Source organism: Macrotis lagotis, chromosome 1, assembly GCF_037893015.1.
Source record: "Macrotis lagotis isolate mMagLag1 chromosome 1, bilby.v1.9.chrom.fasta, whole genome shotgun sequence".
In the NCBI taxonomy this organism is placed as follows: Eukaryota; Metazoa; Chordata; class Mammalia; order Peramelemorphia; family Peramelidae; genus Macrotis; species Macrotis lagotis.
Window position 1 is genome coordinate 641,280,593 of NC_133658.1, and position 16,543 is coordinate 641,297,135.

General features: G+C 36.2%; 1 protein-coding gene across 8 annotated transcripts in view; it reads right to left on the reverse strand.

Moving 5' to 3' along the window:
- Positions 1-16,543, reverse strand: part of LOC141522195 (uncharacterized) — a 112,431-nt gene that overhangs the window by 66,837 nt on the left and 29,051 nt on the right. For 5 of the 8 annotated variants that reach the window (XM_074235432.1, XM_074235405.1, XM_074235441.1 and 2 more), the window contains one exon: positions 7,818-7,879. The exons of the other annotated variants lie outside the window; for them this stretch is intronic. The gene's annotated coding sequence lies outside the window, so the exon portion shown is untranslated. The remainder of the gene's footprint in view (positions 1-7,817; positions 7,880-16,543) is intronic. 8 annotated transcript variants of the gene reach the window in all.

Genomic DNA, 16,543 nt, shown 5'->3' on the forward strand with positions numbered 1-16,543 from the left:
TTCTAGATGTAGGTAGGTGGCACAGTGGTGGCTCTGGAGTCATGAGAACGTGGCTTCAAATCCAGCCTTAAACACTTAATACTTAATTAGCTGTGTGATCTTGGGCAAGTCACTTTACCACATTTCCTTGAAAAAACTAAAAAAAATAAGATTACTAATTCTGTATTTCATTCCATGCTATCTTTCTCCATTTATACTTTTCTCTTTACTTTCCTTTTATTCCTCCCTCACCTTTTTACTCCCTCCCCCCTTTAACTTTTCTTTTAAATTTTAACTTTCAGCTTATTTTCACTTATACCTTCATCTTCCCTTTTATCAGTCCCTTCTTCCCTTCTCTGGGTTAAATCTATTGAGTAGGAGTGTTTATACCCTCCTTCCTTTCCCTCTACTATAATAGGTCTTTGTGCTTCTTCATCAGGTATTACTTATTCACTAATGCCTAGCCTTCTCATTTTATGTTTTTATTGTTTTAACCTTGTCTTATACTTACATGCTTTTTATCACATTATCCTCCTTTTATTTCACTTAATAGAAGTAATCAATCAAAGTGCCATCTAAAGGTTGATTGAATGATTGTTTGATTGCTTGATAAGCTCAAAGTACTACCAAGAACATTCAAAGGTTGATTGATTTCATTGCTTGATTGATAAGCAGTATTGTCTCATAGTCATCAAGTACCCTCCCTCTTCTCTCATTAGAAATACATGTCTCAAGAGTCATGAATCACATAAAATTATAAACACTCTATACCTCACCACCTTTCAAGTACTCCTCATGTCATGAGCCAAAGCATCAAGTAAAGCCAAATCATTTCATGAACCATTTGCACCACCCCAAGCATACACACTCCCCAGTCATGGTACTTAAACTCTTGTTAACTAAAGTTTGGATTAAGATAAGATCATTTCCTAATCTTTTATGTCTAACTCTTCTAAGTAGTTTTCCACCTTCTGCCACCATGATACTACAAATCTCTAAATATCTATAAAGTAAAGATACTTCTGATATAATTAACTATAGTCTCTCTAAATACTCTAAATACTGGGATACTCTGAAGGTCTCTCTAAAGAACTTTACAATTGATTGTGTAAGGAAAGGGAGACACTGACTCAAGACTTTCCAGCATAGGATGCCTTCATTAGAGAAAGTGTTAAGTTCTATGAGCAAGACAAAATTAAAATAGGTCAAAGGGTATATGAGACACATAAATTTAGAATAAACACCTCAGCTTTTCACCTGTGTTATTTGTCTCAAATATGGTCATTTTGGTCTTCTTCAATAGAAAGACAAGAACCAACCATATCCATATTCTTTAAAGCCAATCTCTTCAACTATGTTCAGCTCTTTAACTTTCCTAGGAGAAATAAAGTTCTCCAGAATTGAAAGTATTAAATCTTCCCATATAGGAGTGTATACAATTTAATGTGATTCACTATTTTTTTTCTCCTTTCCCTTTACTTTTTTAATGCATCTCTTGAGTCTTGTATTCGGAGACTAGATACTCTGCTCAGTTCTGGTCTTTTTATCAGGAAATTTTGGAAGTCCTCTAATTTGTTGAACATCTATCTTTATCCCTGACAAAAAGTGCTAAATTTTGCAGAATAATGCATTCTTGGTTGCAATCCAAGATCTTTTGTCCTCTGAAATATGGTATTCCAGGTCCTCCAATCCTTCAATGACTAAGCTGATAAGTCCTGTGTATGTCTGATTTTGTTTCCTTTGTATTTAAATTGCTTTTTTTTTGCTGCTTTCAGTGTTCCTTTGAGAATTCTGGAATTTGGCTATGATTATCCTTGGAATTTTTATCCTGGGGGTATCTTCTGTAAGAGTTCTGTACATTATTTCAATGGCCATTTTGTCTTTTTGATCTAGCAGATTTGGACAGTTTTCCCTTATAATTTTCTGAAAGATATTTTCCAGATTCTTTAATTGGTCTTAGCTTTCTAGTAGACCAATAATTTGTAAATTATCTTTTCTGGATCTATTTTCCAGATAATTTTTCTCCCCAAAAGATACTTTACATTTTCTTAATTTTTCAACCTTTTACTTTGTTTGATGGAATCTTGCTGCCTCATAGATTCATTGGTTTTTCTTTGTCCGATTCTAACTATTATGGTTTTATTTTCTTCAGTCAGCTTTTGTGTTTCCTTTTCCAGTAAATTATTTTTACTCAGGTACTCCTGACCCCAGGGCTGGTGCTTTATCCACTGCACCACCTAGCGCCCCTTAATTTTACTTTTTGCTGAGTTGCATTCCATTTTTAATTGGTTAATTTCAGTTTTAGGTGAACTGCATTCCTTTTCCAGTTGTTCAATTTGCATTTTAGATGAATTGCATTTTTTTCCAGTTGGTTGATTTTATTTTTTGAACAGTTACATTCTCTTTCCAGTTGGTTACTTTTACTTTTAAAGGAGTTGATTTCTTTGGTCAATTTTTCATAATTTTCCTACATGACTCATTTTTTCTATTTTTCTTCTTCCTCTCTCCTATGGATTTTCTTTCTTAAACTCTATGAACTTTTGGTTTTCAGTCCATAGACTCTTTTGAGACTTCCTCTACAAGTAATTTTTCACTGATTTCCTCTTCTGACATGGCATTGTTATTATCATCTTTATCTGCAAAGTAATTTTCCATAATGAGCATTCTTTTAGCTTTTTTCACTCATCTTTGTTGTTTTAGCTCTGCTCCTGGCATATAGGGAGTATAGATGCAAGGTTTTATGCTGGGGCTAGGATCTGATCTCTGGCCATTAGCCAAGATGTTGCCTATGCAGTCTAGGTGCCTTTACAGAGATTTATTTCCTCCTTTATGTCTAGGCTCTGCCTATGCAGTGGCTTGTTCCCAACTCTGTGTCTTTTGCCCCAGTGTTCCCAGGGCTGAGTTTGTTTAGGGTTGGGACCCTCCCAGCTAGCTTGCCATCTAGCTACCAGGATCTATACTGTTGTCCAGCAGTCTGGACCTGGACTGTACTGTGACTAAAAGCCTCCTGCTGACCTTCTCACTCTCCTGGCCTGGCTGGGCTTTACTTCCCCTTTCCCCCAAATGAGATAGACCTCTAATGAAGATCTTCCATGATATCTACAGTTGAAAACTTGTTTCGATCTTATCTATAGTTTTAATGTCCCTCTAGAGGTTTCCTTTAGTTTTGTGTAGGGAAAAGCTCCAGGATCAGGTTAGCATCAAGCTGCCATCTTGGCTTTGTCCTGGAAGTCCCTCTTGACTCTGCCCCAGAAGTCCTTGTATTTTTTCCCAAGGGGAACTTGATGTTTCTTCAGATTATTAACTTTTCCTTCACCATGACACAATTTCCTGTTACCTTGTGGATCAAAGCTCTTTTCCCCACTAACAATTTGAACTTTGTATTTTGTTCCTGTTGATGGCTGACAATTTGAACACATATCTCTAATTTTCCTTCCTATTGTATCTTGAGACATCTCCACAAGAAGCTTATTTTTTGATGATTCTAAATCAGGATTTGAGAAACTATTTCTCTCAGGTTATATAAGACTAGATAGAGGGTTAGATTTGGTAAATAGGCTATGGTTTAGTGAACCTTGCTCTAAACATCTTATTATTCAAATGTCCAGGAAAGACAAGATTATGGTATTTTAGCAAAGCAACATGTTATAATGGAAGCATGAGCTCTGACTTAGATAGAAGATCTAGGTTCAGATCCCACTAATAATGGTCATTCCTTGTGGCACCTTTTGGAAAGTTCCTTAAACTGACTGGGCCTCAGTTTCATTCCACATCACAAAAATGAAGAAATTAAATTTGACTAAATTACTCTGGAGTTATTTGTAGCCCACTCAACTGGACTAGGTTGACCATTTTTTGGTTGGTTTTTTTTTAATCCAATGTCACATCTGCCATGTACTCATCACATATACCTCAAATATCATTTAATCTTTGTTCCATCTTTGCTAAATTACAGTTTCCTCATAATATATCAGGAGCATCATTTAATGATGCAATAAGACTATTAATACTCCATGTAGTGATGCTGTTGAAAAAACACATATAAAATTACTTGAAAAACTACAAGAATTTCAGAAGTGATTCGGTACTTTTAATTATTCCTCTTACTTTTCTTCCTGGGCAAAGAAATTTGGCAAAAATAATTATTCCTTTTTGATAATAGATTTAAATGAATTAATCCTATGATTTAATCAGTTTTTATTTTTATCAAATGCTTTCTGATTCCTCAAAGGTATTTTATCATGAAGACAAATGTCCAACTTCTTTTCATATCTTAGATTTTAGATCCCTAAATCCTTAGTGTTTTATCTTTAGGGAACTATTTCCTCCTTTCAGCATCTTTAAAACTTAAATATCCTGATCCCATGAGCACAGAATAGATTCTTACTGCCCTATATACTAATGGGATGAATTATTTCAGCAGTTTTTTGGAGATGGTAAAACATACATAATTTCTGATGTTAGATTTCCTTTCCACATACCCTGCAGACTCATTGTAAGAAAACACAATCACTAGATTGATGGAATTGAGGAAATGATGTACTTTTCTTTTGGCAATATATTCAAGATGCTGTTCTTTAAATGTTGCTGGAAAGTATGAATAAACTACTTGAAAAGTGCTAACTTCTCTTTCTGCCCCAGGGTTTCAGCATTTGTAGACTTTATCTAAACCAGGTACACTTGCCTTATAAATCTGTTTTGTATTGAATCTTATTATCTACTACAAACAAGAGATGACAAAGTCACAGAATCACTCTTAAGAGTTGGAATAAATCTAATAGTACTTTTGGCCTTCACATTGCCAATCTCTACACCCCACCCCCACCCCACCCCCCAGTTAACAAAAGAGGCAATTAAGGCAAATGTAGATGAAAATGATTTCTTAAGGACATTTTGTTAGTGAGGGCCAAAAACATAGCTCTGAGACCTTGATTTCTTTTCCATTCTGTTTAATCCAAAACACTACAATGTAAATTTGGTTACTAAACATTAAAATGGAACAATAATGTGAACTTCCAGGCCACAAAAGATGGTAGACTCATCACTTTCCCTAAACCACTTCATCTCTATAAGATTCAAAAAGAATCCTAGATCAGATGTAGTGGGACTATAACAATACAAAAAAGGAAGAAACAAGCTATCTTGGGCACTATACACTATAAAGAGGAAAAAATAGCATTAAGATCTCAGAATGTGTCAGGCACCATATTAAGCTTTTTACAAATATCATCTGATTTAATCCTTGCAAAGACCCAGGAAGGTAGCTATTATTATGTCCATTTTATGCTTGAGGCTACTGAGACAAACAGAGGATAAGAAAATTGTCCAGGTAATAGAGATAATAAGTATCTGAACACCCATTTGAATGCAGGTCTCTCTTACTGGAAGCCTAGGAGTCTATCCACTACATCCTGAAGTGTCTGTAAGCCTTATAAACTCATCCAAGAGGAACTGGAATCCTCAAAGCATAAATAGTCTTCAAGTCTCTACCAATCTGAGGTAGGAGCATGAAACACTCAAAGTTTTGTACCTATGTCTCATCTGTGTAAGCCCAGTACTGAAGAGTCTTCAGCAGGAAAACCATTGTACTGTCCTTGCCCCCAAAGTGGCAGATGCTGCCTCTGCTCAGGCACATAAAGCTCAAGGGGAAGAGAAACAGCCTAAAAGAAGGTACACTTTTGGGACTGGGGTCCAGTGCTAGGTTATAAGCCTTTCTATCCCAAACTATAGAGACTTCACCCAGAAAGCAACTGTTCCCTTTCATAACATAGCAGTTTTTTCAAAAAGGGTCTCTAAGCAAATAAGAGATGACCTGGTGTCATGTAAAAATAGTGAGAAAAATTTGTCATAAACAAAACAAGCCAATTAAAAGGAACTTGTAAGCCAAATAAAAATCACATAATTAAACTTGAAGAAAAGAGTTACCAAGAGAATTTAAACAAAACAGTTCTTTTAAAAGAACTAGAGAAATGAAAAGAATGGAAGGGAAAAAAAAGAAGAAAGGAAGAAAATATGACTGTAGAATACAATAATGAAGGAAATAAATGAAAATTCCCCTAAATTTTTGAATATTGACCCAAAGTCTCAAATGAGGAATGTTCAGATCCTCTCCAGAAAAAAAGTAAAAACATCAACCTAATACAAATTCTATGCCCTTCAAGATTAAATTGAAAATAAACATTCCAGACTTGAAAATAAATTGGCAAATGGCCAATAGAGCTTTGAAAGATAGGAAAGACAATCTGAAGAAAAGGAATATGCTTTTACTACATAACAAGTCCCTGAAAGGAAAGGAATAGCATTTACCCCCCAAAATAAATAACAAATAAGTATCAATTAAAGTACATAAATATACCTGTATACCCAAAACAATCCCTGAAAAGCAGAATTAATTTTGATTTAAAAAGGATAATTTCAAAAGCCAATTTGGGATACATGATTCGACCAAGAGCCTCCACACTTTTGTAAATTAAAGAGTATGAATCAAATGTCTTCTTGACTAAAGGAGAACTGCCTACAATTCATTTTGGAAATTCTTTGCATAGATTTGCATTCATATTATTGGCAACAGAGTAATACAATGGTTCTATTTGAGTTACTGAGTAGAATAGAGACTCTTCTTTCTAGAAAGTGAACTTAAGTGGTTGATAGCAACATAACACTTAGATGTCTTAGTTCATATTATAGAGTCCTAAGGAGTTTGATTTGAAGTTAGACAGGCTGCTTTGCAGCCTTTGAAGATATAAAAGAAGAAATAGAGAAAAAAGTCCAGGCCAATTAGCATTCTGTAATAAGGGAAGCCTTTTGTTTGTTTTTTTTTTGTTTTTTTATACTGATCCATATCTACTAAAGAGATGCTTCTTGTACAGTGATGTCATTGTTCATTTCTTTATTACTGCTGAGTATGTAAATGTATATTTGATACTCATCTCTCAACTAAAACCTGTATTATCTTCTCTAAAATAATTATAAAAACATTTTATATGTACACATATACACCCACACAAACACACACACACACACACACACACACACATACACAAAGCATTGACTGAAAAAAATTCAATTTGAAAATATTTGAAAAACAGTGGCATTTCTAAGTACATTTTTACTGTCCTAATTTCCTATTATTTCTTATAAAAATTGTTCTTTTCAGTCTCAGGTATAGATGAAACTGACAATATTACTTCCTCATATCTTGCAAGAAACATGTAGCATTTCATCATTCTTCACGAGCAAAACAAACCATGTTATGCTCTGCACTTGGGGAACTGAAATCCAGCTCAGCTAGGCAATTAACAATGTATTGGTTTTTCAAAGGATACAGTTGAAACACTGGGTTATTACCTCAGTCTTGGAACACTCAAAGTAAGAAAAGTTACACAATCCAAAGTCAGGAAAAAACTATCTTTTTCATCAAGAAATGGTCCTGAGGATGTTTACTGGCAGGAATGGGAATTAAAGTTTGATCAAATTGTCATCTCTCTCTGGTATTCTCCCCACTTCGTTTTTTAAATAATTGTTTCACTATTGTATCCACTATTTAGTGATTTTGACTCGTAAGTCAAACCCACCATATAAATTTGTGTGTCTATTTTTCTTGCTCACAATATAGGTTAAAATAGACTGCACAGGGGCAGCTAGGTGGCACAGTGGATAAAGCACCGGGGTTCAAATTGGGTCTCCGACACTTAATAATTGCCTAGCTGTGTGGCCTTGGGCAAGCCACTTAACCCCATTTGCCTTGCAAAAAAAATAGACTGGACATTTTAATGACTAGTAGGGGGAAAGAGACACACTTAAGTCCATCTGACAAAGTCACCAAGATAAAAATTTACCTTCTATTTATTTTTTGCCTCTTTGGGCCTCTTGCTCAGTTTATTCCAGAGTGTTCTGAAATCTAAGGTAAAGAAAGAGAACCCATTTTAATAAACAGTCATGGATTTATTTAGAAATTTTGTCAGATAACATTATATCATTGAACCAAATAACTTTACCTTCTCTAAGTTTTCTGTGTCTGTAAAAATAGGGAAGCCTCTGCCTTTAAAGTGTCTCAGTGTGCCCCTATACCAATGAATGATTAAGAAGTTCCTTTATTTGGGTGGCATTAATAGAAGGTTCCTCCCCCACAAGTGAATTCTTAAATATTAATCCCCCAGTTGGAAAGCACTTTAAAATGTCTCACTCAGTTTCTGATAATTCAATCCTGCAAGTCACCAAGGACTTTCTTACTCTTACTCTAATATTTTCAAAAGATTACAAGTTAACAGTTTCAGATGTTGGCTATCATTCTCTTATTTTTAAGATGAAGAAATTGAGGCCAAGTTAAGATCAAAGAGATAAAACTGGAGAGCCAGGATTTAAACCCAAAAGCACAGATCTCTTTCTACTAATCATTGATGTAGTTGAGGACAGTATGTGAAAATTTTGGACAGGACTGGACTAAGAAAAGGGTAAAAGAAACAAGATGGTGGCTAAACAGTAAAATCCATCTACTAATCAGTTTTTACTGAAAAAAGATGGTTCCAATATGTCTTGCAGATTTCATTATTAGTGATCCTTCTAAAAGTTTTTTTAATCATCTTAGGTAGAAATGAAAATTTAGTGTGTAAGATTCTAAAATTTACCCCATTTAATAGCAAAGCATAAGAACAACTTGTACTTGAGTTATGAACTTTAGGAACACTTTAATAGCATGTATGGTGTAATATCAAGAACACTCTTATAAGGAGCCAGAAATACTGGAGTCTCCACTCCCATGCCAAACTGTTTAACTGTGCTTCATTGACTTCACTTAGAAAATTAAAGCAGGGTTGAATAATGCTACCTTCATAGTTTCTTCTAGTAACAACCCTCTGTGATCTCTTTCAAGGAAATATTTGCTACCTCCTCTCCAAATATGAAAGGATTTAAAAAAGAAAAATATACTAATTATTCTATAAAATTCAGTCAGTCAACTAACTTAACAAGGTCTTTTTTGGTGCTACTTTTCACAAGTAGCATAAAATAAAGGAAAGTTATTTATATTTTTTTTATTTGGGAATATAGTGTATAGTGTTGTTCTTTCTTTATTTTTTAATTCTAATTTTGTACAGATTTTTTTTACATTAATAAAATATTCTTGATTAAGAGTAAACAAAATACCTCTCTGCCCATGAATATAGACTTGCTTGGGTGATAAAGGGGAGAGAAAAAATTAAAATTAAAAAAAATATTAGTAATAATTGTAGGTATAGCCAGGTGGTGCAATGGACAAAGCACCAGCCCTGGAGCAACAAGCACCCAAGCCCACATCCAGCCCCATAGACCCAACAATCACCCAGCCATGTGACATGCAAGCCACCCGAACCCACTGCCCTGCAAAAACCAAAAAGAAGAAAAAAAAAAAGACCCAAAATAAAATAAAATAGTAATCATAGTAGGGGTGGCTGGGTGGCAGACAGAGCATTGGCCCTTGAGCCAGGAGCACCCCGGTCCAAATCCAGCCTCAGTCACCCAAAGATCACCCTGCTATGCGGCCCCAGGCAGGCCACCCAGCCCCATTTGCCCTGCACCCTACCCCAAATGATAATAATAAAAAATGTGCTTCAGTCTTTGTTCCAACACCAACAACTCTGTCATGGGTAGATTGCATTTTTTATGATAAGTCCATCACAAAAGTTGCTTCCATATTTTTCCAATGTTGCCATTGCTGATCGCAACTCCCACCTTTCTTATTTCTCCACTACCATGTACTGTATTTTCTCTCTCCTTTCACTATAACTCTGCTGTAGGGTCACTGAGTGGCACAGCAGACAGATTCCTGGTCCTGGGGCCAAGAGGCCCTGAGCCCCCCTACCACCCCTTAGGCCCAGCATCCACCTGGCCCTAAGGTCCTGGACAGGCCTTCCAATACCAGCCCCTTGCAAGAAGTAAAAAAGAAAATGTGCTATATCTGACCACTCTCCCCCCATGGTCCATCCTCTCCTCCTTTATTCACATCCCCACCCCTTCCCCCTGCTCTTCCCTCCTTCTTACTCCAGATGCCTATACCACACTGAGTATATATGCTGTTTCCTCTCCTAGCCACCTCTGATGAGAGCAAAGGTTCCCTCATTCCCCCTTGCCTCCCCGCTTCCATATCATTTCAATAGCTCATTGTAATAAAAAAATCTTATTATATGAAATATCTTGGCCTATTCCCCCTCTCCTTTTTCTTTCTCCCATTACATTTCCCCTTTTTTCTGTTGACTCCATTTTTACACCATATTTTATCTTCGAATTCAGCTTTCTCCTGTGCTTCAACTATAAAAGCTCCCTCTACCTACTCTATTAACTGAGAAGGTTCATATGAGTATTATCAGTGTCCTTTTTCTATGCAGGAAGACATGCAGTTCATCCTCATTAAGTCCCTCATATTTTCCCCCTCTCCTCCAATCTCCATGCATCACCTGAGTCCTGTAACTGAAGATCAAACCTTCTGTTCAGCTCTGGCCATTCCAAAAGGAACATTTGAAATTCCCCTGGTTCATTGAAAGTCCATCTTTTTCCCTGGAAGAGGTCATTCAGCCTTGCTGGGTAGTTCATTCTTGGCTGCATTCTAAGCTCTTTTGCCTTCCGGTATATTGTATTCCAAGCCCTACGAGCTTCCAATGTAGTTGCTGCTAAGTCCTGTGTGATCCTGACTGCAGCTCCACGATATTTGAACTGTGTCCTTCTGGCTGCTTGTAATATTTTCTCTTTGACTTGGGAGTTCTGGAACATGGCTATAATATTCCTAGGGGTTGGTTTTTTGGGATCTCTTTCTCAGGGGGATCAGTGGATTCTCTCCATTTCTATTTTGACCTCTGCTTCTAGAATATCAGGGCAATTTTCCTGTAGTAATTCTTTGAAAATGTTATCAAGGCTCTTTTCCTGATCATGACTTTCAGGTATTCCAATAATTTTTAAATTATCTTTCCTAAGTCTGTTTTCCATATCAGTTGTTTTTTCAATGTTTCACATTTTCTTCTAATTTTTCATTTTTTTGGTTTTGAAGTATTCATTCCTGATTTCTGGTAAATTCATCAATCTCCCTGAATTCTGTTCTTTGTCTGAAGGATTTGTATTCCTCCGAGAGTTTTCTTATCTCTTTTTCCATCTGGCCAATTTTGCTTTTTAAGGGATTCTTCTCCTCAATAACTTTTTGAACTGTTTTATCCATTTGACCTAAGCTCATTTTTTTGGATTTCCTTGACTAGACTGCTGACTTCATTTTCATGTTTTTCCTGCATCTCTCTCCTTTCTTTTCCCAGTTTTTCTTCAAACTCCCTCATTTGATTTTCAAAGTCTTTTTTGAGCTCTGTCATAGCTTGAACCCAATTTCTGTTTTTCTTGGAGTCTTTAGATGCAGGAGCTTGTGCTTTTTCATCTTCAAACTGAGTGTTTTGATCCTTCTTGGGCTCATATGCAAAATATTTCTCAATTGTCTTCCTCTTGTTTCTCTGCTTGCTCATATTCCCAGCCTGGGCCTGGTTTTGGGGTGCTTCCTGAGCTTTTGGGACACTCCCACAAGGATCTCAGTGTGTGAGGCTCTGTCCTCCCTCCCGGTCTGTGAATGACCATAAGTGCCCCCCTCTGCCATGGGGCTGAGGTGGAGGGAGCCCCTGCTGTTCTATGGGGGGGCCTAGACTGCGATCAGGATCTGAATGTGATCAGAGCCCCAGAGTCCTGTTCCAGGGGCAGAGGACAGAGCTCTGTAGTCTCTCTTCACTCCCCTCCCTCAGCTCAATGGGCTCATGCCCTGGGGGCTCCTGCTTACCAGCTCCACCTGCTTCTGTTCCTGGATCTGGGCTGCTCACTGTGTGCCCTGAGGGCTGGGCTCCACGTGTTCACTCTGGCAGAGATCCCCTGCTGTTCCCCTACTTTGTATCCAGTGCTCTCCGGGGTGCAGCTCAGGAGACTCCCCCGCTGCTGTGAGCCATGGCTCCCAGCGTCCTGGGGCTGCCTCCGGGAGGCTGAAGTTCTTTTGCTCTGGCAGGCCACCCCTCTGGCAGACCGCCCCTCCGACCCTGGGGAGCAGAGCCTTTCTGCTCTTTTCCAGGTTACCTTGAGTAGGAGAACTGCCTCACTGGATCCCTTTGTGGGTTCTGTCTCTTGAAAGTTTAGTTAGAGTCCTTAGTTTCAAGTTTTATCAGAGAGTGCCTAAGACTTGATCCCTTCTTGTTGCCATCTTGGCTCCGCCCCCTAGTTATTTATATTTAGATAATTCTTTATCTACATATCTATTTTCTTCCAGGCCAAGACTTAAACTTAATACAAGTCACAGGTGCAGGTAAATTGAACCACTCAGGATAGAAATTTAATTCCACAGTAAATCTTATGGGAAGGTTGTCTGTCAAATAGCTATGAAATAACTACATATCTTTTGCCATTTGAGATGCTAGCAAAAATGCTATCTCAGATGAAGTTATCATAATATCATAATGTCATTCAATTAAGATGTTTTTTTTTAGAGTTAGTCTTTCAATGACTGAATCCCAAAACAGAACAGGTGTAGCTTCAGAAGGGAGCTACTGGGGCAGAACCAAGATGGTGGATTAGCAAGAAGTCCAGGAGAGTTTTTAATATAATTCATTATTAAGATTCAGAAAAGACCACAACACTACTGCTGTTCAGGAAAACCAAGTCCAAGTTATGATAGGGAGAGAAAGATGCCCCACTGCTAGCATTCTAAAACAATGGAATTAAAAGTTGAGTTAGTCAATGAATATGGCCAAGAACAAACAGGGCCCAAATTCATATTTATGGTGCCTTTCTCATTTCAGAATATGGGAAGAAGTGCTGTGTGGGAGCATTTTCACTGATTCTGGATTTCTAGGTCAAAAATCCAGGAGTGACTAAAAGAGAAGAAAATGCAACAGAATATGGTATTGCTAGTTGTTTTAAGTTTGCAGGCCCTAGGTAGATCCTTGTCTGTATAACAACCAAGCAGCAAGTTAAGAAGCAAAGAGGAAAAAAAAGTAATAAAAAAAGAAGGAAAGATTAGTTTTAAAGTTCTGATCCTAGAAGCATAAGGGAATCACAACTCCTATTCAATATATAGACTGCTATTTGTAATGGAAAAGTCAGAACAAAGGGGAGCCTATATAGAGTTTTCTAATTGACAAGCCTAGAAATGGTCTACTGGAATGCTAAAGGAAGGAAAGAATATGGTAGCTTGCACACACCCAAACTCAAAGCAGGAACTTGCAGAGCTCAGACCAGAAGTGTACTGCTTGTACATTGCTCTGAATCAGAAAACTTGAAAGCCCTAAAAGTTTTACAATAAAAGTTTATAGGTTTTCAGCCCAATTTATTCCTGAAATCCTCAATTATCACAATACTCAGTATCCACAATAAGGTAGGAAAAGGTTTAAGAGGAAAAAAGTGTGGGCTAGAAATTGCCTCCAGAAGGGCACACACGGAGCATGAACTCCAGCAGATACTATGAAGTCAGGCTAGAAAGCTAGAAGAGTCTCCAAGAAAAGTCAATAAAAATGTTAACAGGAATGCTAAAGAAAAAAAACCCAATAAGTCTGCAAATATTGAAATAGGTAAACTGGAATTTCTGGAATGGATGACAGAGGAGTTGTTATGAAGATAGAATTATTTTCAAAATCAAATCAGAGTACTAGAGGGAAAAAATGGGAGCTATTGAACAAAGATTAAGAAAGAGAATTAAAGAATATGGAAACAAGAGGTACACAATATTAGGCAAGAAACAAATTTATTAAAAATTTGAATGGCCCAAATTAAAGTAACCAAGTCAATGGAAAAATACAAAATACTAAAACTTTAAAAATATAGAATATAATGCATCTTCAAAGAGCAAAAACACCTGACTTGAAAGGTAGATTGAGATTAGATTCACTGGATTATCAGAATGTCAGATAAAAATTTATTTCCAAACATATAACTGATGCCAACTTATTTCCAAAAAGTATTTAAATGATTTTGAAATAGAATTCATATACTGTAATGATAGTTGATTAAAATTGCATGGCCAGGATGGAAAAGATTATGAATATGTAGAAAGAAAGCAAAAGATGGGAGAAATATGCTTAATATCAATATCTGGAAAATGTCCTGGAGGACAAAAGATATAGTTATTTTTCTAAAAATCTCTAGTGGATGCAAACTAGAAGGTAGGAGCAAAAGGAATTAGGAGGTTATTTTGTTCTTATTCTTAATAGAAATCTGCCTAAAGTTTAGAACCATTCAATAACATAATGGACTATTTCATGAAGCAATGGTATGGCCCAATATGACCATCCATCTAATGACAGAAGTTGGAAGATACTCTGTCAAAAGTTATTGGGAAAGAAATTTTTATTTTTGGTAGGAGGTGATTGTGAGATGCCTTGTATCTAATTACTATACAATTACTATAAAAAGTGTGAAAAGTAATTATTCTCATGTTATCATGGAAAGAGGGAAAACATTGACCATCTAAATCTAGGTATAAAAGCAGGTGCTTGGTACAATTTCTCTTGGACAATCCCCTAACTTTCTGATGGTTACACAGTTCTACCTTATAAGAATATAGTTCCAAGTTCTTACAATCTCATTGAATCTTTCCTTAAAGTTTTGTCTCTCAATATTTGGCTCTTTCACGGATCTATTCAATTTCTCTTATTTTCTCTCACCACATAAAAAGAAACAAGAAAAAAAGAAGAGAAATTAAAAGACAAACAGGTAAGAGGGGAAGAAGAGAAAAAAAAGTCAAAATAGAGGAAAAGAGGGGATTGAAAAGGGAAAGGGAGGAAGGGAGTAGGAGATAAGGTGAGGGAACCAATTCCAAATTTAGAAACAACTATTTTTTTAAGGTAAGGAATTAATAAAATGCACGTATCAGAGATTAATGACTTAAAGGACTTCCTTAGGGAAGACCTTTATTTATGTGTTAGTTTAAAAATTACTCTAGGATTTGAAGTGAGGAATTGAAAATTTATTTCCTTCCACATATACCATATCAGCTATTCTATTTTCAATAATAGGTCATTAAAATTGTCAATGAATATATATTTCCACATTGCTAGACACAATGCACATAAATAATTCAAAATATTTTTTTCTGTTACCACTCCTAATAAGTCTCTTTATGTCTCTCATCTTCATCCTTGAACTGTACTTGAGGAACCAAGCATTCCTGAATCTCAATATGAACTGAATAGATGATCATTCAGTCTTACCTAAACTGAAAGAATTTAGAGTTTCTAATTCTATCATGGGTGGTTCTAATTTTTTTATCTAAAGTTTTGAATTGTCCATTATTTGTTCATTTTGTTGATTTTCTTCTTTTTGTCTTTTTTCTTGTTACAATTCTGCCACCTGAAAATTTTCAAAATAAGTTTTTTCCTTCCTTTTCCAATTTTTCCAATTTATTTTTTCTACTGATTTTCACAATTTAGAGTCTTCAGTCTGATACTGCTTATCTCTGAACTACATGATCCTCAATTATCACCATTTCGATTCATTCAGTCAAGATTTTTTGACATGCAAGTCGCCTATCAAACTAATAGTAATAATAATAATAATAATAATAACAAAACTGCAAAGACATGGCAACTTTACTTTTTAAGAATGTATGATCCAATCATGAAGTGGTATGAACACAAACAATAACTTTGTGTGTGTGTGTGTGTGTGTGTGTGTGTGTGTGTGTAATTGTATAAATAGAATTGACTATGAAAAGATAAATTCCAATTGGAGAATTAGGGAACTTTTGTGAAGAGCTTATAATCGCTCTTGAAAGAAGGAAAAGGTTTTCCGAGGGAGAGAGAAGAGATCTGCCATTCCAGGATCAGAGATGCATGAGTACTTGTGATAGTGAAAACTGTACAAGGGGCATTTGGAAAAAAGGCAAGGGAAATAGGGTAAATGTAGTATTAGATTTAAGAATGGCATCATAGGGAAAGAGGCTACAAATACCTGTGGGGAGTCAGTCTCTGGAAGGGTGAAAATCTGTTTATTTACTTTCACTATAAAACAGGGATGTTTTGCCAGTTTGTGAGCAAAGGGTTGGCTGGGATCTATGTATTGACAATACACTTTGTGAGGTAATGGCAAAACCACTGACTTTCATTACTCTGAGAAATCCTGCAGAATTGCCAGAAAGCCTGGCTATTTTCCTAAAACCATCACAAATTTCTGAAAAAATATGAAGATATTAATGACTAGTGACCTCAAGAAGGAAATCCATGATCTCCAAGAATCAACATGAGTTTTATAAAGATATTAAACCAAGATCATCTTTCCTAGCCTCATATATCTTTTTCTCTTCAACCTTATTTCATATCAATTTGATTGTACCAGCATTCACAGTTTTGTTAATGCTTTGATTTTCATAGTTTTTCTATCCCATTTGACTTCATTAGATCTAATGACTTTACATTTTAACCACTCCGAAACTATTCAACTAAATTTCTACTTTGCTGCACATGGTCTATTCTGTCTACCTCTATTCCTTTCCCCATAATCTTTCTCCCACCTGAAATGTTTTTTTTTCTCCCTTTCTTTCTATCTAAAGAAGGTTCATCCACTCCCTCAAAACTATAGAAGAAAA